Source organism: Triturus cristatus, chromosome 6 (genome assembly GCF_964204655.1).
Source record: "Triturus cristatus chromosome 6, aTriCri1.1, whole genome shotgun sequence".
In the NCBI taxonomy this organism is placed as follows: Eukaryota; Metazoa; Chordata; class Amphibia; order Caudata; family Salamandridae; genus Triturus; species Triturus cristatus.
The window spans coordinates 232,777,705-232,800,346 of record NC_140589.1 but is presented as its reverse complement, the minus strand read 5'-3'; the positions used below and the strand labels follow the sequence as shown (position 1 = coordinate 232,800,346).

The window sequence follows — 22,642 nt, the reverse complement described above, 5'->3', positions numbered from 1 at the left end:
GACCCGTGCTCACTACGCCACTGGAGTCAAGCTATCCTGGCTGATGACGGCTGATAGCCAGAAATTGGTCCTAGGATGCTTGATACCGGTCCAGGGAAGACATGGCTTGGCAGTTCGGGCTGGACTGTTCCCATGAGGCACAGGGTCAAGACTGATTTGCATATGGCCATGTCTAAACTGGGGTGGCGTGGTGGGCAAAAGAACGATGGATTTAACCCAGATCTCTTGACTGGGGGAGAATGTCTGCATTGTCAGCATTCCGTCCATCATTTGTTTGTTGTAACGCTTTTCGCCCTAAGTGGGATGGGTATTCCCAGACGTGGGACCCGTGCTCACTACGCCACTGGAGTCAAGCTATCCTGGCTGATGACGGCTGATAGCCAGAAACCGGTCCTAGGATGCTTGATTCCGGTCCAGGGAAGACATGGCTTGGCAGTTCGGGCTGGACTGTTCCCATGAGGCACAGGGTCAAGACTGATTTGCATATGGCCATGTCTAAACTGGGGTGGCGTGGTGGGCAAAAGAACGGTGGATTTAACCCAGATCTCTTGACTGGGGGAGAATGTCTGCATTGTCAGCATTCCGTCCATCATTTGTTTGTTGTAACGCTTTTCGCCCTAAGTGGGATGGGTATTCCCAGACGTGGGACCAGTGCTCACTACGCCACTGGAGTCAAGCTATCCTGGCTGATGACGGCTGATAGCCAGAAACCGGTCCTAGGATGCTTGATTCCGGTCCAGGGAAGACATGGCTTGGCAGTTCGGGCTGGACTGTTCCCATGAGGCACAGGGTCAAGACTGATTTGCATATGGCCATGTCTAAACTGGGGTGGCGTGGTGGGCAAAAGAACGATGGATTTAACCCAGATCTCTTGACTGGGGGAGAATGTCTGCATTGTCAGCATACCGTTTATCATTTGTTTGTTGTAACGCTTTTCGCCCTAAGTGGGATGGGTATTCCCAGACGTGGGACCCGTGCTCACTACGCCACTGGAGTCAAGCTATTCTGGCTGATGACGGCTGATAGCCAGAAACCGGTCCTAGGATGCTTGATTCCGGTCCAGGGAAGACATGGCTTGGCAGTTCGGGCTGGACTGTTCCCATGAGGCACAGGGTCAAGACTGATTTGCATATGGCCATGTCTGAACTGGGGTGGCGTGGTGGGCAAAAGAACGATGGATTTAACCCAGATCTCTTGACTGGGGGAGAATGTCTGCATTGTCAGCATTCCGTCCATCATTTGTTTGTTGTAACGCTTTTCGCCCTAAGTGGGATGGGTATTCCCAGACGTGGGACCCGTGCTCACTACGCCACTGGAGTCAAGCTATCCTGGCTGATGACGGCTGATAGCCAGAAACCGGTCCCCTAGGATGCTTGATTCCGGTCCAGGGAAGACATGGCTTGGCAGTTCGGGCTGGACTGTTCCCATGAGGCACAGGGTTCAAGACTGATTTGCATATGGCCATGTCTAAACTGGGGTGGCGTGGTGGGCAAAAGAACGATGGATTAACCCAGATCTCTTGACTGGGGAGAATGTCTGCATTGTCAGCATTCCGTCCATCATTTGTTTGTTGTAACGCTTTTCGCCCTAAGTGGGATGGGTATTCCCAGACGTGGGACCCGTGCTCACTACGCCACTGGAGTCAAGCTATCCTGGGCTGATGACGGCTGATAGCCAGAAACCGGTCCTAGGATGCTTGATTCCGGTCCAGGGAAGACATGGCTTGGCAGTTCGGGCTGGACTGTTCCCATGAGGCACAGGGTCAAGACTGATTTGCATATGGCCATGTCTAAACTGGGGTGGCGTGGTGGGCCAAAAGAACGATGGATTTACCCAGATCTCTTGACTGGGGAGAATGTCTGCATTGTCAGCATTCCGTCCATCATTTGTTTGTTGTAACTCTTTTCGCCCTAAGTGGGATGGGTATCCCAGACGTGGGACCCGTGCTCACTACGCCACTGGAGTCAAGCTATCCTGGCTGATGACGGCTGATAGCCAGAAACCGGTCCTAGGATGCTTGATTCCGGTCCAGGGAAGACATGGCTTGGCAGTTCGGGCTGGACTGTTCCCATGAGGCACAGGGTCAAGACGGATTTGCATACGGCCACTGTCTAAACTGGGGTGGCGTGGTGGGCAAAAGAACGATGGATTTAACCCAGATCTCTTGACTGGGGAGAATGTCTGCATTGTCAGCATTTCCGTCCATCATTTGTTTGTTGTAACGCTTTTCGCCCTAAGTGGGATGGGTATTCCCAGACGTGGGACCCGTGCTCACTAACGCCACTGGAGTCAAGCTATCCTGGCTGATGACGGCTGATAGCCAGGAAACCGGTCCTAGGATGCTTGATTCCGGTCCAGGGAAGACATGGCTTGGCAGTTCTCGGGCTGGACTGTTCCCATGAGGCACAGGGTCATGACTGATTTGCATATGGCCATGTCTAAACTGGGGTGGCGTGGTGGGCAAAAGAACGATTGGATTTAACCCAGATCTCTTGACTGGGGGAGAATGTCTGCATTGTCAGCATTCCGTCCATCATTTGTTTGTTGTAACTCTTTTCACCCTAAGTGGGATGGGTTCCCAGACGTGGACCCGTGCTCACTACACCACTGGAGTCAAGCTATCCTGGCTGATGACGGCTGATCGCCAGAAACCGGTCCTAGGATGCTTTATTCCGGTCCAGGGAAGACATGGCTTGGCAGTTCGGGCTGGACTGTTCCCATGAGGCACAGGGTCAAGACTGATTTGCATATGGCCATGTCTAAACTGGGGTGGCGTTGTGGGCAAAAGAACGATGGATTTACCCAGATCTCTTGACTGGGGAGAATGTCTGCATTGTCAGCATTCCGTCCATCATTTGTTTGTTGTAACGCTTTTCGCCCTAAGTGGGATGGGTATTCCCAGAAGTGGGACCCGTGCTCACTACGCCACTGGAGTCAAGCTATCCTGGCTGATGACGGCTGATAGCCAGAAACCGGTCCTAGGATGCTTGATTCCGGTCCAGGGAAGACATGGCTTGGCAGTTCGGGCTGGACTGTTCCCATGAGGCACAGGGTCAAGACTGATTTGCATATGGCCATGTCTAAACTGGGGTGCGTGGTGGGCAAAAGAACGATGGATTTAACCCAGATCTCTTGACTGGGGGAGAATGTCTGCATTGTCAGCATTCCGTCCATCATTTGTTTGTTTGTAACGCTTTTCGCCCTAAGTGGGATGGGTATTCCAGACGTGGGACCCGTGCTCACTACGCCACTGGAGTCAAGCTATCCTGGCTGATGACGGCTGATAGTTAGAAACCGGTCCTAGGATGCTTGATTCCGGTCCAGGGAAGACATGGCTGGCAGTTCGGGCTGGACTGTTCCATGAGGCACAGGGTCAAGACTGATTTGCATATGGCCATGTCTAAACTGGGGTGGCGTGGTGGGCAAAAGAACGATGGATTTAACCCAGATCTCTTGACTGGGGGAGAATGTCTGCATTGTCAGCATTCCGTCCATCATTTGTTTGTTGTAAGCTTTTCGCCCTAAGTGGGATGGGTATTCCAGACGTGGGACCGTGCTCACTACGCCACTGGAGTCAGCTATCCTGGCTGATGACGGCTGATAGTTAGAACCCGGGTCCTAGGATGCTTGATTCCGGTCCAGGGAAGACATGGCTTGGCAGTTCGGGCTGGACTGTTCCCATGAGGCACAGGGTCAAGACTGATTTGCATATGGCCATGTCTAAACTGGGGTGGCGTGGTGGGCAAAAGAACGATGGATTTAACCAGATCTCTTGACTGGGGGAGAATGTCTGCATTGTCAGCATTCCGTCCATCATTTGTTTGTTGTAACGCTTTTCGCCCTAAGTGGGATGGGTATTCCAGACGTGGGACCCGTGCTCACTACGCCACTGGAGTCAAGCTATCCTGGCTGATGACGGCTGATAGTTAGAAACCGATCCTAGGATGCTTGATTCCGGTCCAGGAAGACATGGCTTGGCAGTTCGGGCTGGACTGTTCCCATGAGGCACAGGTCAAGACTGATTTGCATATGGCCATGTCTAAACTGGGGTGGCGTGGTGGGCAAAAGAACGATGGATTTAACCCAGATCTCTTGACTGGGGGAGAATGTCTGCATTGTCAGCATTCCGTCCATCATTTGTTTGTTGTAACGCTTTTCGCCTAAGTGGGATGGGTATTCCCAGACGTGGGACCCGTGCTCACTACGCCACTGGAGTCAAGCTATCCTGGCTGATGACGGCTGATAGTCTAGAAACCGGTGCTAGGATGCTTGATTCCGGTCCAGGGAAGACATGGCTTGGCAGTTCGGGCTGGACTGTTCCCATGAGGCACAGGGTCAAGACTGATTTGCATATGGCCATGTCTAAACTGGGGTGGCGTGGTGGGCAAAAGAACGATGGATTTAACCCAGATCTCTTGACTGGGGGAGAATGTCTGCATTGTCAGCATCCGTCCATCATTTGTTTGTTGTAACGCTTTTCGCCCTAAGTGGGATGGGTATTCCCAGACGTGGGACCCGTGCTCACTACGCCACTGGAGTCAAGCTATCCTGGCTGATGACGGCTGATAGCCAGAAACCGGTCCTAGGATGCTTGATTCCGGTCCAGGGAAGACATGGCTTGGCAGTTCGGGCTGGACTGTTCCCATGAGGCACAGGGTCAAGACTGATTTGCATATGGCCATGTCTAAACTGGGGTGGCGTGGTGGGCAAAAGAACGATGGATTTAACCCAGATCTCTTGACTGGGGGAGAATGTCTGCATTGTCAGCATTCCGTCCATCATTTGTTTGTTGTAACGCTTTTCGCCCTAAGTGGGATTGGTATTCCCAGACGTGGGACCCGTGCTCACTACGCCACTGGAGTCAAGCTATCCTGGCTGATGACGGCTGATAGCCAGAAACCGGTCCTAGGATGCTTGATTCCGGTCCAGGGAAGACATGGCTTGGCAGTTCGGCTGGACTGTTCCCATGAGGCACAGGGTCAAGACTGATTTGCATATGGCCATGTCTAAACTGGGGTGGCGTGGTGGGCAAAAGAACGATGGATTTAACCCAGATCTCTTGACTGGGGGAGAATGTCTGCATTGTCAGCATTCCGTCCATCATTTGTTTGTTGTAACGCTTTTCGCCCTAAGTGGGATGGGTATTCCCAGACGTGGGACCCGTGCTCACTACGCCACTGGAGTCAAGCTATCCTGGCTGATGACGGCTGATAGCCAGAAAACCGTCCTAGGATGCTTGATTCCGGTCCAGGGAAGACATGGCTTGGCAGTTCGGGCTGGACTGTTCCCATGAGGCACAGGTCAAGACTGATTTGCATATGGCCATGTCTAAACTGGGGTGGCGTGGTGGGCAAAAGAACGATGGATTTAACCCAGATCTCTTGACTGGGGGAGAATGTCTGCATTGTCAGCATTCCGTCCATCATTTGTTTGTTGTAACGCTTTTCGCCCTAAGTGGGATGGGTATTCCCAGACGTGGGACCCGTGCTCACTACGCCACTGGAGTCAAGCTATCCTGGCTGATGACGGCTGATAGCCAGAAACCGGTCCTAGGATGCTTGATTCCGGTCCAGGGAAGACATGGCTTGGCAGTTCGGGCTGGACTGTTCCCATGAGGCACAGGGTCAAGACTGATTTGCATATGGCCATGTCTAAACTGGGGTGGCGTGGTGGGCAAAAGAACGATGGATTTAACCCAGATCTCTTGACTGGGGGAGAATATCTGCATTGTCAGCATTCCGTCCATCATTTGTTTGTTGTAACGCTTTTCGCCCTAAGTGGGATGGGTATTCCCAGACGTGGGACCCGTGCTCACTACGCCACTGGAGTCAAGCTATCCTGGCTGATGACGGCTGATAGCCAGAAACCGGTCCTAGGATGCTTGATTCCGGTCCAGGGAAGACATGGCTTGGCAGTTCGGGCTGGACTGTTCCCATGAGGCACAGGGTCAAGACTGATTTGCATACGGCCATGTCTAAACTGGGGTGGCGTGGTGGGCAAAAGAACGATGGATTTAACCCTGATCTCTTGACTGGGGGAGAATGTCTGCATTGTCAGCATTCCGTCCATCATTTGTTTGTTGTAACGCTTTTCACCCTAAGTGGGATGGGTATTCCCAGACGTGGGACCCGTGCTCACTACGCCACTGGAGTCAAGCTATCCTGGCTGATGACGGCTGATCGCCAGAAACCGGTCCTAGGATGCTTGATTCCGGTCCAGGGAAGACATGGCTTGGCAGTTCGGGCTGGACTGTTCCCATGAGGCACAGGGTCAAGACTGATTTGCATATGGCCATGTCTAAACTGGGGTGGCGTTGTGGGCAAAAGAACGATGGATTTAACCCAGATCTCTTGACTGGGGGAGAATGTCTGCATTGTCAGCATTCCGTCCATCATTTGTTTGTTGTAACGCTTTTCGCCCTAAGTGGGATGGGTATTCCCAGACGTGGGACCCGTGCTCACTACGCCACTGGAGTCAAGCTATCCTGGCTGATGACGGCTGATAGCCAGAAACCGGTCCTAGGATGCTTGATTCCGGTCCAGGGAAGACATGGCTTGGCAGTTCGGGCTGGACTGTTCCCATGAGGCACAGGGTCAAGACTGATTTGCATATGGCCATGTCTAAACTGGGGTGGCGTGGTGGGCAAAAGAACGATGGATTTAACCCACATCTCTTGACTGGGGGAGAATGTCTGCATTGTCAGCATTCCGTCCATCATTTGTTTGTTGTAACGCTTTTCGCCCTAAGTGGAATGGGTATTCCCAGACGTGGGACCCGTGCTCACTACGCCACTGGATTCAAGCTATCCTGGCTGATGACGGCTGATAGCCAGAAACCGGTCCTAGGATGCTTGATTCCGGTCCAGGGAAGACATGGCTTGGCAGTTCGGGCTGGACTGTTCCCATGAGGCACAGGGTCAAGACTGATTTGCATATGGCCATGTCTAAACTGGGGTGGCGTGGTGGGCAAAAGAACGATGGATTTAACCCAGATCTCTTGACTGGGGGAGAATGTCTGCATTGTCAGCATTCCGTCCATCATTTGTTTGTTGTAACGCTTTTCGCCCTAAGTGGGATGGGTATTCCCAGACGTGGGACCCGTGCTCACTACGCCACTGGAGTCAAGCTATCCTGGCTGATGATGGCTGATAGCCAGAAACCAGTCCTAGGATGCTTGATTCCGGTCCAGGGAAGACATGGCTTGGCAGTTCGGGCTGGACTATTCCTATGAGGCACAGGGTCAAGACTGATTTGCATATGGCCATGTCTAAACTGGGGTGGCGTGGTGGGCAAAAGAACGATGGATATAACCCAGATCTCTTGACTGGGGGAGAATGTCTGCTTTGTCAGCATTCCATCCATCATTTGTTTGTTGTAACGCTTTTCGCCCTAAGTGGGATGGGTATTCCCAGACGTGGGACCCGTGCTCACTACGCCACTGGAGTCAAGCTATCCTGGCTGATGACGGCTGATAGCCAGAAACCGGTCCTAGGATGCTTGATTCCGGTCCAGGGAAGACATGGCTTGGCAGTTCGGGCTGGACTGTTCCCATGAGGCACAGGGTCAAGACTGATTTGCATATGGCCATGTCTAAACTGGGGTGGCGTGGTGGGCAAAAGAACGATGGATTTAACCCAGATCTCTTGACTGGGGGAGAATGTCTGCATTGTCAGCATTCCGTCCATCATTTGTTTGTTGTAACGCTTTTCGCCCTAAGTGGGATGGGTATTCCCAGACGTGGGACCCGTGCTCACTACCCCACTGGAGTCAAGCTATCCTGGCTGATGACGGCTGATAGCCAGAAACCGGTCCTAGGATGCTTGATTCCGGTCCAGGGACGACATGGCTTGGCAGTTCGGGCTGGACTGTTCCCATGAGGCACAGGGTCAAGACTGATTTGCATATGGCCATGTCTAAACTGGGGTGGCGTGGTGGGCAAAAGAACGATGGATTTAACCCAGATCTCTTGACTGGGGGAGAATGTCTGCATTGTCAGCATTCCGTCCATCATTTGTTTGTTGTAACGCTTTTCGCCCTAAGTGGGATGGGTATTCCCAGACGTGGGACCCGTGCTCACTACGCCACTGGAGTCAAGCTATCCTGGCTGATGACGGCTGATAGCCAGAAACCGGTCCTAGGATGCTTGATTCCGGTCCAGGGAAGACATGGCTTGGCAGTTCGGGCTGGACTGTTCCCATGAGGCACAGGGTCAAGACTGATTTGCATATGGCCATGTCGAAACTGGGGTGGCGTGGTGGGCAAAAGAACGATGGATTTAACCCATATCTCTTGACTGGGGGAGAATGTCTGCATTGTCAGCATTCCGTCCATCATTTGTTTGTTGTAACGCTTTTCGCCCTAAGTGGGATGGGTATTCCCAGACGTGGGACCCGTGCTCACTACGCCACTGGAGTCAAGCTATCCTGGCTGATGACGGCTGATAGCCAGAAACCGGTCCTAGGATGCTTGATTCCGGTCCAGGGAAGACATGGCTTGGCAGTTCGGGCTGCACTGTTCCCATGAGGCACAGGGTCAAGACTGATTTGCATATGGCCATGTCTAAACTGGGGTGGCGTGGTGGGCAAAAGAACGATGGATTTAACCCAGATCTCTTGACTGGGGGAGAATGTCTGCATTGTCAGCATTCCGTCCATCATTTGTTTGTTGTAACGCTTTTTGCCCTAAGTGGGATGGGTATTCCCAGACGTGGGACCCGTGCTCACTACGCCACTGGAGTCGCGCTATCCTGGCTGATGACGGCTGATAGCCAGAAACCGGTCCTAGGATGCTTGATTCCGGTCCAGGGAAAACATGGCTTGGCAGTTCGGGCTGGACTGTTCCCATGAGGCACAGGGTCAAGACTGATTTGCATATGGCCATGTCTAAACTGGGGTGGCGTGGTGGGCAAAAGAACGATGGATTTAACCCAGATCTCTTGACTGGGGGAGAATGTCTGCATTGTCAGCATTCCGTCCCTCATTTGTTTGTTGTAACGCTTTTCGCCCTAAGTGGGATGGGTATTCCCAGACGTGGGACCCGTGCTCACTACGCGACTGGAGTCAAGCTATCCTGGCTGATGACGGCTGATAGCCAGAAACCGGTCCTAGGATGCTTGATTCCGGTCCAGGGAAGACATGGCTTGGCAGTTCGGGCTGGACTGTTCCCATGAGGCACAGGGTCAAGACTGATTTGCATATGGCCATGTCTAAACTGGGGTGGCGTGGTGGGCAAAAGAACAATGGATTTAACCCAGATCTCTTGACTGGGGGAGAATGTCTGCATTGTCAGCATTCCGTCCATCATTTGTTTGTTGTAACGCTTTTCGCCCTAAGTGGGATGGGTATTCCCAGACGTGGGACCCGTGCTCACTACGCCACTGGAGTCAAGCTATCCTGGCTGATGACGGCTGATAGCCAGAAACCGGTCCTAGGATGCTTGATTCCGGTCCAGGGAAGACATGGCTTGGCAGTTCGGGCTGGACTGTTCCCATGAGGCACAGGGTCAAGACTGATTTGCATATGGCCATGTCTAAACTGGGGTGGCGTGGTGGGCAAAAGAACGATGGATTTAACCCAGATCTCTTGACTGGGGGAGAATGTCTGCATTGTCAGCATTCCGTCGATCATTTGTTTGTTGTAACGCTTTTCGCCCTAAGTGGGATGGGTATTCCCAGACGTGGGACCCGTGCTCACTACGCCACTGGAGTCAAGCTATCCTGGCTGATGACGGCTGATAGCCAGAAACCAGTCCTAGGATGCTTGATTCCGGTCCAGGGAAGACATGGCTTGGCAGTTCGGGCTGGACAGTTCCCATGAGGCACAGGGTCAAGACTGATTTGCATATGGCCATGTCTAAACTGGGGTGGCGTGGTGGGCAAAAGAACGATGGATTTAACCCAGATCTCTTGACTGGGGGAGAATGTCTGCATTGTCAGCATTCCGTCCATCATTTGTTTGTTGTAACGCTTTTCGCCCTAAGTGGGATGGGTATTCCCAGACGTGGGACCCGTGCTCACTACGCCACTGGAGTCAAGCTATCCTGGCTGATGACGGCTGATAGCCAGAAATTGGTCCTAGGATGCTTGATACCGGTCCAGGGAAGACATGGCTTGGCAGTTCGGGCTGGACTGTTCCCATGAGGCACAGGGTCAAGACTGATTTGCATATGGCCATGTCTAAACTGGGGTGGCGTGGTGGGCAAAAGAACGATGGATTTAACCCAGATCTCTTGACTGGGGGAGAATGTCTGCATTGTCAGCATTCCGTCCATCATTTGTTTGTTGTAACGCTTTTCGCCCTAAGTGGGATGGGTATTCCCAGACGTGGGACCCGTGCTCACTACGCCACTGGAGTCAAGCTATCCTGGCTGATGACGGCTGATAGCCAGAAACCGGTCCTAGGATGCTTGATTCCGGTCCAGGGAAGACATGGCTTGGCAGTTCGGGCTGGACTGTTCCCATGAGGCACAGGGTCAAGACTGATTTGCATATGGCCATGTCTAAACTGGGGTGGCGTGGTGGGCAAAAGAACGGTGGATTTAACCCAGATCTCTTGACTGGGGGAGAATGTCTGCATTGTCAGCATTCCGTCCATCATTTGTTTGTTGTAACGCTTTTCGCCCTAAGTGGGATGGGTATTCCCAGACGTGGGACCAGTGCTCACTACGCCACTGGAGTCAAGCTATCCTGGCTGATGACGGCTGATAGCCAGAAACCGGTCCTAGGATGCTTGATTCCGGTCCAGGGAAGACATGGCTTGGCAGTTCGGGCTGGACTGTTCCCATGAGGCACAGGGTCAAGACTGATTTGCATATGGCCATGTCTAAACTGGGGTGGCGTGGTGGGCAAAAGAACGATGGATTTAACCCAGATCTCTTGACTGGGGGAGAATGTCTGCATTGTCAGCATACCGTTTATCATTTGTTTGTTGTAACGCTTTTCGCCCTAAGTGGGATGGGTATTCCCAGACGTGGGACCCGTGCTCACTACGCCACTGGAGTCAAGCTATTCTGGCTGATGACGGCTGATAGCCAGAAACCGGTCCTAGGATGCTTGATTCCGGTCCAGGGAAGACATGGCTTGGCAGTTCGGGCTGGACTGTTCCCATGAGGCACAGGGTCAAGACTGATTTGCATATGGCCATGTCTGAACTGGGGTGGCGTGGTGGGCAAAAGAACGATGGATTTAACCCAGATCTCTTGACTGGGGGAGAATGTCTGCATTGTCAGCATTCCGTCCATCATTTGTTTGTTGTAACGCTTTTCGCCCTAAGTGGGATGGGTATTCCCAGACGTGGGACCCGTGCTCACTACGCCACTGGAGTCAAGCTATCCTGGCTGATGACGGCTGATAGCCAGAAACCGGTCCTAGGATGCTTGATTCCGGTCCAGGGAAGACATGGCTTGGCAGTTCGGGCTGGACTGTTCCCATGAGGCACAGGGTCAAGACTGATTTGCATATGGCCATGTCTAAACTGGGGTGGCGTGGTGGGCAAAAGAACGATGGATTTAACCCAGATCTCTTGACTGGGGGAGAATGTCTGCATTGTCAGCATTCCGTCCATCATTTGTTTGTTGTAACGCTTTTCGCCCTAAGTGGGATGGGTATTCCCAGACGTGGGACCCGTGCTCACTACGCCACTGGAGTCAAGCTATCCTGGCTGATGACGGCTGATAGCCAGAAACCGGTCCTAGGATGCTTGATTCCGGTCCAGGGAAGACATGGCTTGGCAGTTCGGGCTGGACTGTTCCCATGAGGCACAGGGTCAAGACTGATTTGCATATGGCCATGTCTAAACTGGGGTGGCGTGGTGGGCAAAAGAACGATGGATTTAACCCAGATCTCTTGACTGGGGGAGAATGTCTGCATTGTCAGCATTCCGTCCATCATTTGTTTGTTGTAACGCTTTTCGCCCTAAGTGGGATGGGTATTCCCAGACGTGGGACCCGTGCTCACTACGCCACTGGAGTCAAGCTATCCTGGCTGATGACGGCTGATAGCCAGAAACCGGTCCTAGGATGCTTGATTCCGGTCCAGGGAAGACATGGCTTGGCAGTTCGGGCTGGACTGTTCCCATGAGGCACAGGGTCAAGACGGATTTGCATACGGCCATGTCTAAACTGGGGTGGCGTGGTGGGCAAAAGAACGATGGATTTAACCCAGATCTCTTGACTGGGGGAGAATGTCTGCATTGTCAGCATTCCGTCCATCATTTGTTTGTTGTAACGCTTTTCGCCCTAAGTGGGATGGGTATTCCCAGACGTGGGACCCGTGCTCACTACGCCACTGGAGTCAAGCTATCCTGGCTGATGACGGCTGATAGCCAGAAACCGGTCCTAGGATGCTTGATTCCGGTCCAGGGAAGACATGGCTTGGCAGTTCGGGCTGGACTGTTCCCATGAGGCACAGGGTCAAGACTGATTTGCATATGGCCATGTCTAAACTGGGGTGGCGTGGTGGGCAAAAGAACGATGGATTTAACCCAGATCTCTTGACTGGGGGAGAATGTCTGCATTGTCAGCATTCCGTCCATCATTTGTTTGTTGTAACGCTTTTCACCCTAAGTGGGATGGGTATTCCCAGACGTGGGACCCGTGCTCACTACACCACTGGAGTCAAGCTATCCTGGCTGATGACGGCTGATCGCCAGAAACCGGTCCTAGGATGCTTTATTCCGGTCCAGGGAAGACATGGCTTGGCAGTTCGGGCTGGACTGTTCCCATGAGGCACAGGGTCAAGACTGATTTGCATATGGCCATGTCTAAACTGGGGTGGCGTTGTGGGCAAAAGAACGATGGATTTAACCCAGATCTCTTGACTGGGGGAGAATGTCTGCATTGTCAGCATTCCGTCCATCATTTGTTTGTTTGTAACGCTTTTCGCCCTAAGTGGGATGGGTATTCCCAGACGTGGGACCCGTGCTCACTACGCCACTGGAGTCAAGCTATCCTGGCTGATGACGGCTGATAGCCAGAAACCGGTCCTAGGATGCTTGATTCCGGTCCAGGGAAGACATGGCTTGGCAGTTCGGGCTGGACTGTTCCCATGAGGCACAGGGTCAAGACTGATTTGCATATGGCCATGTCTAAACTGGGGTGGCGTGGTGGGCAAAAGAACGATGGATTTAACCCAAATCTCTTGACTGGGGGAGAATGTCTGCATTGTCAGCATTCCGTCCATCATTTGTTTGTTGTAACGCTTTTCGCCCTAAGTGGAATGGGTATTCCCAGACGTGGGACCCGTGCTCACTACGCCACTGGAGTCAAGCTATCCTGGCTGATGACGGCTGATAGCCAGAAACCGGTCCTAGGATGCTTGATTCCGGTCCAGGGAAGACATGGCTTGGCAGTTCGGGCTGGACTGTTCCCATGAGGCACAGGGTCAAGACTGATTTGCATATGGCCATGTCTAAACTGGGGTGGCGTGGTGGGCAAAAGAACGATGGATTTAACCCAGATCTCTTGACTGGGGGAGAATGTCTGCATTGTCAGCATTCCGTCCATCATTTGTTTGTTGTAACGCTTTTCGCCCTAAGTGGGATGGGTATTCTCAGACGTGGGACCCGTGCTCACTACGCCACTGGAGTCAAGCTATCCTGGCTGATGACGGCTGATAGCCAGAAACCAGTCCTAGGATGCTTGATTCCGGTCCAGGGAAGACATGGCTTGGCAGTTCGGGCTGGACTGTTCCCATGAGGCACAGGGTCAAGACTGATTTGCATATGGCCATGTCTAAACTGGGTCGGCGTGGTGGGCAAAAGAACGATGGATATAACCCAGATCTCTTGACTGGGGGAGAATGTCTGCATTGTCAGCATTCCATCCATCATTTGTTTGTTGTAACGCTTTTCGCCCTAAGTGGGATGGGTATTCCCAGACGTGGGACCCGTGCTCACTACGCCACTGGAGTCAAGCTATCCTGGCTGATGACGGCTGATAGCCAGAAACCGGTCCTAGGATGCTTGATTCCGGTCCAGGGAAGACATGGCTTGGCAGTTCGGGCTGGACTGTTCCCATGAGGCACAGGGTCAAGACTGATTTGCATATGGCCATGTCTAAACTGGGGTGGCGTGGTGGGCAAAAGAACGATGGATTTAACCCAGATCTCTTGACTGGGGGAGAATGTCTGCATTGTCAGCATTCCGTCCATCATTTGTTTGTTGTAACGCTTTTCGCCCTAAGTGGGATGGGTATTCCCAGACGTGGGACCCGTGCTCACTACGCCACTGGAGTCAAGCTATCCTGGCTGATGACGGCTGATAGCCAGAAACCGGTCCTAGGATGCTTGATTCCGGTCCAGGGAAGACATGGCTTGGCAGTTCGGGCTGGACTGTTCCCATGAGGCACATGGTCAAGACTGATTTGCATATGGCCATGTCTAAACTGGGGTGGCGTGGTGGGCAAAAGAACGATGGATTTAACCCAGATCTCTTGACTGGGGGAGAATGTCTGCATTGTCAGCATTCCGTCCATCATTTGTTTGTTGTAACGCTTTTCGCCCTAAGTGGGATGGGTATTCTCAGACGTGGGACCCGTGCTCACTACGCCACTGGAGTCAAGCTATCCTGGCTGATGACGGCTGATAGCCAGAAACCGGTCCTAGGATGCTTGATTCCGGTCCAGGGAAGACATGGCTTGGCAGTTCGGGCTGGACTGTTCCCATGAGGCACAGGGTCAAGACTGATTTGCATATGGCCATGTCTAAACTGGGGTGGCGTGGTGGGCAAAACAACAATGGATTTAACCCAGATCTCTTGACTGGGGGAGAATGTCTGCATTGTCAGCATTCCGTCCATCATTTGTTTGTTGTAACGCTTTTCGCCCTAAGTGGGATGGGTATTCCCAGACGTGGGACCCGTGCTCACTACGCCACTGGAGTCAAGCTATCCTGGCTGATGACGGCTGATAGCCAGAAACCGGTCCTAGGATGCTTGATTCCGGTCCAGGGAAGACATGGCTTGGCAGTTCGGGCTGGACTGTTCCCATGAGGCACAGGGTCAAGACTGATTTGCATATGGCCATGTCTAAACTGGGGTGGCGTGGTGGGCAAAAGAACGATGGATTTAACCCAGATCTCTTGACTGGGGGAGAATGTCTGCATTGTCAGCATTCCGTCCATCATTTGTTTGTTGTAACGCTTTTCGCCCTAAGTGGGATGGGTATTCCCAGACGTGGGACCCGTGCTCACTACGCCACTGGAGTCAAGCTATCCTGGCTGATGACGGCTGATAGCCAGAAACCGGTCCTAGGATGCTTGATTCCGGTCCAGGGAAGACATGGCTTGGCAGTTCGGGCTGGACTGTTCCCATGAGGCACAGGGTCAAGACTGATTTGCATATGGCCATGTCTAAACTGGGGTGGCGTGGTGGGCAAAAGAACGATGGATTTAACCCAGATCTCTTGACTGGGGGAGAATGTCTGCATTGTCAGCATTCCGTCCATCATTTGTTTGTTGTAACGCTTTTCGCCCTAAGTGGGATGGGTATTCCCAGACGTGGGACCCGTGCTCACTACGCCACTGGAGTCAAGCTATCCTGGCTGATGACGGCTGATAGCCAGAAACCGGTCCTAGGATGCTTGATTCCGGTCCAGGGAAGACATGGCTTGGCAGTTCGGGCTGGACTGTTCCCATGAGGCACAGGGTCAAGACTGATTTGCATACAGCCATTTCTAAACTGGGGTGGCGTGGTGGGCAAAAGAACGATGGATTTAACCCAGATCTCTTGACTGGGGGAGAATGTCTGCATTGTCAGCATTCCGTCCATCATTTGTTTGTTGTAACGCTTTTCGCCCTAGGTGGGATGGGTATTCCCAGACGTGGGACCCGTGCTCACTACGCCACTGGAGTCAAGCTATCCTGGCTGATGACGGCTGATAGCCAGAAACTGGTCCTAGGATGCTTGATTCCGGTCCAGGGAAGACATGGCTTGGCAGTTCGGGCTGGACTGTTCCCATGAGGCACAGGGTCAAGACTGATTTGCATATGGCCATGTCTAAACTGGGGTGGCGTGGTGGGCAAAAGAACGATGGATTTAACCCAGATCTACTGACTGGGGGAGAATGTCTGCATTGTCAGCATTCCATCCATCATTTGTTTGTTGTAACGCTTTTCGCCCTAAGTGGGATGGGTATTCCCAGACGTGGGACCCGTGCTCACTACGCCACTGGAGTCAAGCTATCCTGGCTGATGACGGCTGATAGCCAGAAACCGGTCCTAGGATGCTTGATTCCGGTCCAGGGAAGACATGGCTTGGCAGTTCGGGCTGGACTGTTCCCATGAGGCACAGGGTCAAGACTGATTTGCATATGGCCATGTCTAAACTGGGGTGGCGTGGTGGGCAAAAGAACGATGGATTTAACCCAGATCTCTTGACTGGGGGAGAATGTCTGCATTGTCAGCATTCCGTCCATCATTTGTTTGTTGTAACGCTTTTCGCCCTAAGTGGGATGGGTATTCCCAGACGTGGGACCCGTGCTCACTACGCCACTGGAGTCAAGCTATCCTGGCTGATGACGGCTGATAGCCAGAAACCGGTCCTAGGATGCTTGATTCCGGTCCAGGGAAGACATGGCTTGGCAGTTCGGGCTGGACTGTTCCCATGAGGCACAGGGTCAAGACTGATTTGCATACGGCCATTTCTAAACTGGGGTGGCGTGGTGGGCAAAAGAACGATGGATTTAACCCAGATCTCTTGACTGGGGGAGAATGTCTGCATTGTCAGCATTCCGTCCATCATTTGTTTGTTGTAACGCTTTTCGCCCTAGGTGGGATGGGTATTCCCAGACGTGGGACCCGTGCTCACTAGGCACTGGAGTCAAGCTATCCTGGCTGATGACGGCTGATAGCCAGAAACCGGTCCTAGGATGCTTGATTCCGGTCCAGGGAAGACATGGCTTGGCAGTTCGGGCTGGACTGTTCCCATGAGGCACAGGGTCAAGACTGATTTGCATATGGCCATGTCTAAACTGGGGTGGCGTGGTGGGCAAAAGAACGATGGATTTAACCCAGATCTACTGACTGGGGGAGAATGTCTGCATTGTCAGCATTCCGTCCATCATTTGTTTGTTGTAACGCTTTTCGCCCTAAGTGGGATGGGTATTCCCAGACGTGGGACCCGTGCTCACTACGCCACTGGAGTCAAGCTATCCTGGCTGATGACGGCTGATAGCCAGAAACCGGTCCTAGGATGCTTGATTCCGGTCCAGGGAAGACATGGCTTGGCAGTTCGGGCTGGACTGATCCCATGAGGCACAGGGTCAAGACTGATTTGCATATGGCCATGTCTAAACTGGGGTGGCGTGGTGGGCAAAAGAACGATGGATTTAACCCAGATCTCTTGACTGGGGGAGAATGTCTGCATTGTCAGCATTCCGTCCATCATTTGTTTGTTGTAACGCTTTTCGCCCTAAGTGGGATGGGTATTCCCAGACGTGGGACCCGTGCTCACTACGCCACTGGAGTCAAGCTATCCTGGCTGATGACGGCTGATAGCCAGAAACCGGTCCTAGGATGCTTGATTCCGGTCCAGGGAAGACATGGCTTGGCAGTTCGGGCTGGACTGTTCCCATGAGGCACAGGGTCAAGACTGATTTGCATACGGCCATTTCTAAACTGGGGTGGCGTGGTGGGCAAAAGAACGATGGATTTAACCCAGATCTCTTGACTGGGGGAGAATGTCTGCATTGTCAGCATTCCGTCCATCATTTGTTTGTTGTAACGCGTCACTCGTGTGGGAGGCCCAAGTACCCGCAACAGGCAAGGGCCCACAACGTAGTGAGGCGACATGAAAATTGCCTACATCAAAACGACCTGGTTTTGCAAGGGGGGTCACCTGGGTTTTTGGCCCGGTGCTCCGCGGCCACCTAGGGGAACCTACCAAACCCACACATTTCTGAAAACTAGACACCCGGGGGATTCCAGGGAGGTATGGCTTGCGTGGATCCCCCAACGTGTCCTTACCCAGAATGCCCTGCAAACCTCAAATTTAGGCAAAAAATTCACCTTTTTCACACATTTTTGTGTGGGAACGTTGTGGCATCAGCGGGCGGACACAAATTTCCTACCACCCAGCGTTCCCCTGGGTCTCCCGATTAAAACGGTGCCTCACTCGTATGGGAGGCCCAAGTACACGCGACAGGCAAGGGCCCAAAACGTATTGAGGCGACATGAAAATTGCCTACATCAAAACAACCTGGTTTTGCAAGGGGGGGGTCACCTGGGTTTTTGGCCCGGTGCTCGGCGGCCACCTAGGGGAACCTACCAAACCCACACATTTCTGAACACTAGACACCCGGGGGATTCCAGGGAGGTATGGTTTGCGTGGGTCCCCCAACGTTTCCTTACCCAGAATGCCCTGCAAACCTCAAATTTAGCTGAAAAAATCACCTTTTTCACACATTTTTGTGTGGGAAAGTTGTGGCATCACCGGGCTGACACAAATGTCCTACCACCCAGAGTTCCCCCGGGTCTCCCAATAAAAACAGTGCCTCACTCGTGTGGGAGGCCCAAGTACCCGCGACAGGCAAGGGCCCACAACGTAGTGAGGCGACATGAAAATTGCTTACCTCAAAACGACCTGGTTTTGCAAGGGGGCTCATCTGGGTTTTTGGCCCGGTGCAAGGCGGCCACCTAGGGGAACCTACCAAACCCACACATTTCTGAAAACTAGACACCCGGGGGATTCCAGGGAGGTATGGTTTGCGTGGATCCCCCAACGTTTCCTTACCCAGAATGCCCTGCAAACCTCAAATTTAGCTAAAAAAATCACCTTTTTCACACATTTTTGTGTGGGAAAGTTGTGGCATCACTGGGCTGACACAAATTTCCTACCACCTAGCGTTCCCCCGGGTCTCCCGATAAAAACGGTGCCTCACTCGTGTGGTAGGCCCAAGTACCCGCGACAGGCAAGGGTCCAAAACGTAGTGTGCCTCAACAGGCAAGGGTCCTAAACGTAGTGCGCCTCACTACGTTTTGGGCCCTTGCCCGTGGCGGGTACTTGGGCCTCCCACACGAGTGAGGCACCGTTTTTATCGGGAGACCCGGGGGTGTCTAGTTTTCAGAAATGTGTGGGTTTGGTAGGTTCCCCTAGGTGGCCGCCGAGCACTGGGCCAAAAACCCAGGTGACCCCCTTTGCAAAACCAGGTCGTTTTGAGGTAGGCAATTTTCATGTCGCCTCAATACATTTTGGGCCCTTGCCTGTCGCGGGTACTTGGGCCTCCCACACGAGTGAGGCACCGTTTTTATCGGGAGACCCAGGGGAACGCTGGGTGGTAGGAAATTTGTGTCAGCCCGGTGATGCCACAACTTTCCCACACAAAAATGTGTGAAAAAGGTGATTTTTTCAGCTAAATTTGAGGTTTGCAGGGCATTCTGGGTAGGGAAACGTTGGGGGATCCACGCAAGCCATACCTCCCTGGAATCCCCCGGGTGTCTAGTTTTCAGAAATGTGTGGGTTTGGTAGGTTCCCCTAGGTGGCCGCCGAGCACCGGGCCAAAACCCAGGTGACCCCACTTGCAAAACCAAGTCGTTTTGAGGTAGGCAATTTTCATGTCGCCTCAATACGTTTTGGGCCCTTGCCTGTCGCCGGTAATTGGGCCTCCCGCACGAGTGAGGCACCGTTTTTATCGGGAGACCCGGGGGGAACGCTGGGTGGTAGGAAATTTGTGTCAGCCCGGTGATGCCACAACTTTCCCACACAAAAATTTGTGAAAAAGGTGATTTTTTCAGCTAAATTTGAGGTTTGCAGGGCATTCTGGGTAAGGAAACGTTGGGGGATCCACGCAAACCATACCTCCCTAGAATCCCCCGGTTGTCTAGTTTTCAGAAATGTGTGGGTTTGGTAGGTTCCCCTAGGTGGCCGCCGAGCACCGGGCCAAAAACCCAGGTGACCCCCCTTGCAAAACCAGGTCGTTTTGATGTAGGCAATTTTCATGTCGCCTCAATACGTTTTGGGCCCTTGCCTGTCGCGGGTACTTGGGCCTCCCACACGAGTGAGGCACCGTTTTTATCAGGAGACCCGGGGGGAACGCTGGGTGGTAGGAAATTTGTGTCAGCCCAGTGATGCCACAACTTTCCCACACAAAAATGTGTGAAAAACGTCATTTTTTCAGCTAAATTTGAGGTTTGCAGGGCATTCTGGGTAGGGAAACGTTGGGGGATCCACGCAAGCCATACCTCCCTGGAATCCCCCGGGTGTCTAGTTTTCAGAAATGTGTGGGTTTGGTAGTTTCCCCTAGGTGGCCGCCGAGCACCGGGCCAAAAACCCAGGTGACCCCCGTGCAAAACCAAGTCGTTTTGAGGTAGGCAGTTTTTATGTCGCCTCACTACGTTGTGGGCCCTTGCCTGTCGTGGGTACTTGGGCCTCCCACACGAGTGAGGCACCGTTTTTATCGGGAGACCCGGGGGAACGCTGGGTGGTAGGGAATTTGTGTCAGCCCGCTGATGCCACAACTTTCCCACACAAAAATGTGTGAAAAAGGTGAATTTTTTGCCTAAATTTGAGGTTTGCAGGGCATTCTGGGTAAGGAAACGTTGGGGGATCCACGCAAGCCATACCTCCCTGGAATCCCCCGGGTGTCTAGTTTTCAGAAATGTGTGGGTTTGGTAGGGTCCCCTAGGTGGTCACCGAGCACTGGGCCAAAAACCTAGGTGACCCCCCTTGCAAAACCAGGTCGTTTTGAGGTAGGCAATTTCGATGTCGCCTCAATACGTTTTGGGCCATTGCCTGTCGCGAGTACTTGGGCCTACCACACGAGTGAGGCACCGTTTTTATTGGGAGACCCGGGGGAACTCTGGGTGGTAGGACATTTGTGTCAGCCCGGTGATGCCACAACTTTCCCACACAAAAATGTGTGAAAAAGGTGCATTTTTGGGCTAAATTTGAGGTTTGCAGGGCATTCTGGGTAAGGAAACGTTGGGGGATCCACGCAAGTCATACCTCCCTGGAATCCCCCGGGTGTCTAGTTTTCAGAAATGTGTGGGTTTGGTAGGTTCCCCTAGGTGGCCGCCGAGCACCGGGCCAAAAACCCAGGTGACCCCCCTTGCAAAACCAGGTCGTTTTGATGTAGGCAATTTTCATGTCGCCTCAATACGTTTTGGGCCCTTGCCTGTCGCGGGTACTTGGGCCTCCCACACGAGTGAGGCACCGTTTTTATTGGGAGACACGGGGGAATGCTGAGTGGTAGGAAATTTGTGTCAGCCCGGTGATGCCACAACTTTCCCACACAAAAATGTGTGAAAAACGTGATTTTTTCCGCTAAATTTGAGGTTTGCAGGGCATTCTGGGTAGGGAAACTTTGGGGGATCCACACAAGCCATACCTCCCTGGAATCCCCCGGGTGTCTAGTTTTCAGAAATGTGTGGGTTTGGTAGTTTCCCCTAGGTGGCCGCCGAGCACCGGGCCAAAAACCCAGGTGACCCCCGTGCAAAACCAGGTCGTTTTGAGGTAGGCAATTTTTATGTCGCCTCACTACGTTGTGGGCCCTTGCCTGTCGCGGGTACTTGGGCCTCCCACACGAGTGAGGCACCATTTTTATCGGGAGACCCGGGGGAACGCTGGGTGGTAGGAAATTTGTGTCAGCCCGCTGATGCCGCAACTTTCCCACACAAAAATGTGTGGAAAAGGTGATTATTTTGCCTAAATTTGAGATTTGCAGGGCATTCTGGGTAAGGAAACGTTGGGGGATCCACGCAAGCCATACCTCCCTGGAATCCCCCGGGTGTCTAGTTTTCAGAAATGTGTGGGTTTGGTAGGTTCCCCCAGGTGGCCGCCGAGCACTGGGCCAAAAACCCAGGTGACCCCCTTTGCAAAACCAGGTCGTTTTGAGGTAGGCAATTTTCATGTCGCCTCAATACGTTTTGGGCCCTTGCCTGTCGCGGGTACTTGGGCCTCCCACACGAGTGAGGCACCGTTTTTATCGGGAGACCCAGGGGAACGCTGGGTGGTAGGAAATTTGTGTCAGCCCGGTGATGCCACAGCTTTACCACACAAAAATGTGTGAAAAAGGTGATTTTTACAGCTAAATTTGAGGTTTGCAGGGCATTCTAGGTAAGGAAACGTTGGGGGATCCACGCAAGCCATACCTCCCTGGAATCCCCCGGGTGTCTAGTTTTCAGAAATGTGTGGGTTTGGTAGTTTCCCCTAGGTGGCCGCCGAGCACCGGGCCAAAAACCCAGGTGACCCCCGTGCAAAACCAGGTCGTTTTGAGGTAGGCAATTTTTATGTCGCCTCACTACGTTGTGGGCCCTTGCCTGTCGCGGGTACTTGGGCCTCCCACACGAGTGAGGCACCATTTTTATCGGGAGACCCGGGGGAACGCTGGGTGGTAGGAAATTTGTGTCAGCCCGCTGATGCCGCAACTTTCCCACACAAAAATGTGTGGAAAAGGTGATTATTTTGCCTAAATTTGAGATTTGCAGGGCATTCTGGGTAAGGAAACGTTGGGGGATCCACGCAAGCCATACCTCCCTGGAATCCCCCGGGTGTCTAGTTTTCAGAAATGTGTGGGTTTGGTAGGTTCCCCCAGGTGGCCGCCGAGCACTGGGCCAAAAACCCAGGTGACCCCCTTTGCAAAACCAGGTCGTTTTGAGGTAGGCAATTTTCATTAGCCTCAATACGTTTTGGGCCCTTGCCTGTCGCGGGTACTTG

The 22,642-nt window shown here is 52.8% G+C and overlaps 1 pseudogene; it reads left to right on the top strand.

The window, feature by feature from the left end:
• Positions 1-22,642, top strand: part of LOC146816699 (putative tRNA(His) guanylyltransferase) — a 72,872-nt pseudogene that overhangs the window by 45,446 nt on the left and 4,784 nt on the right.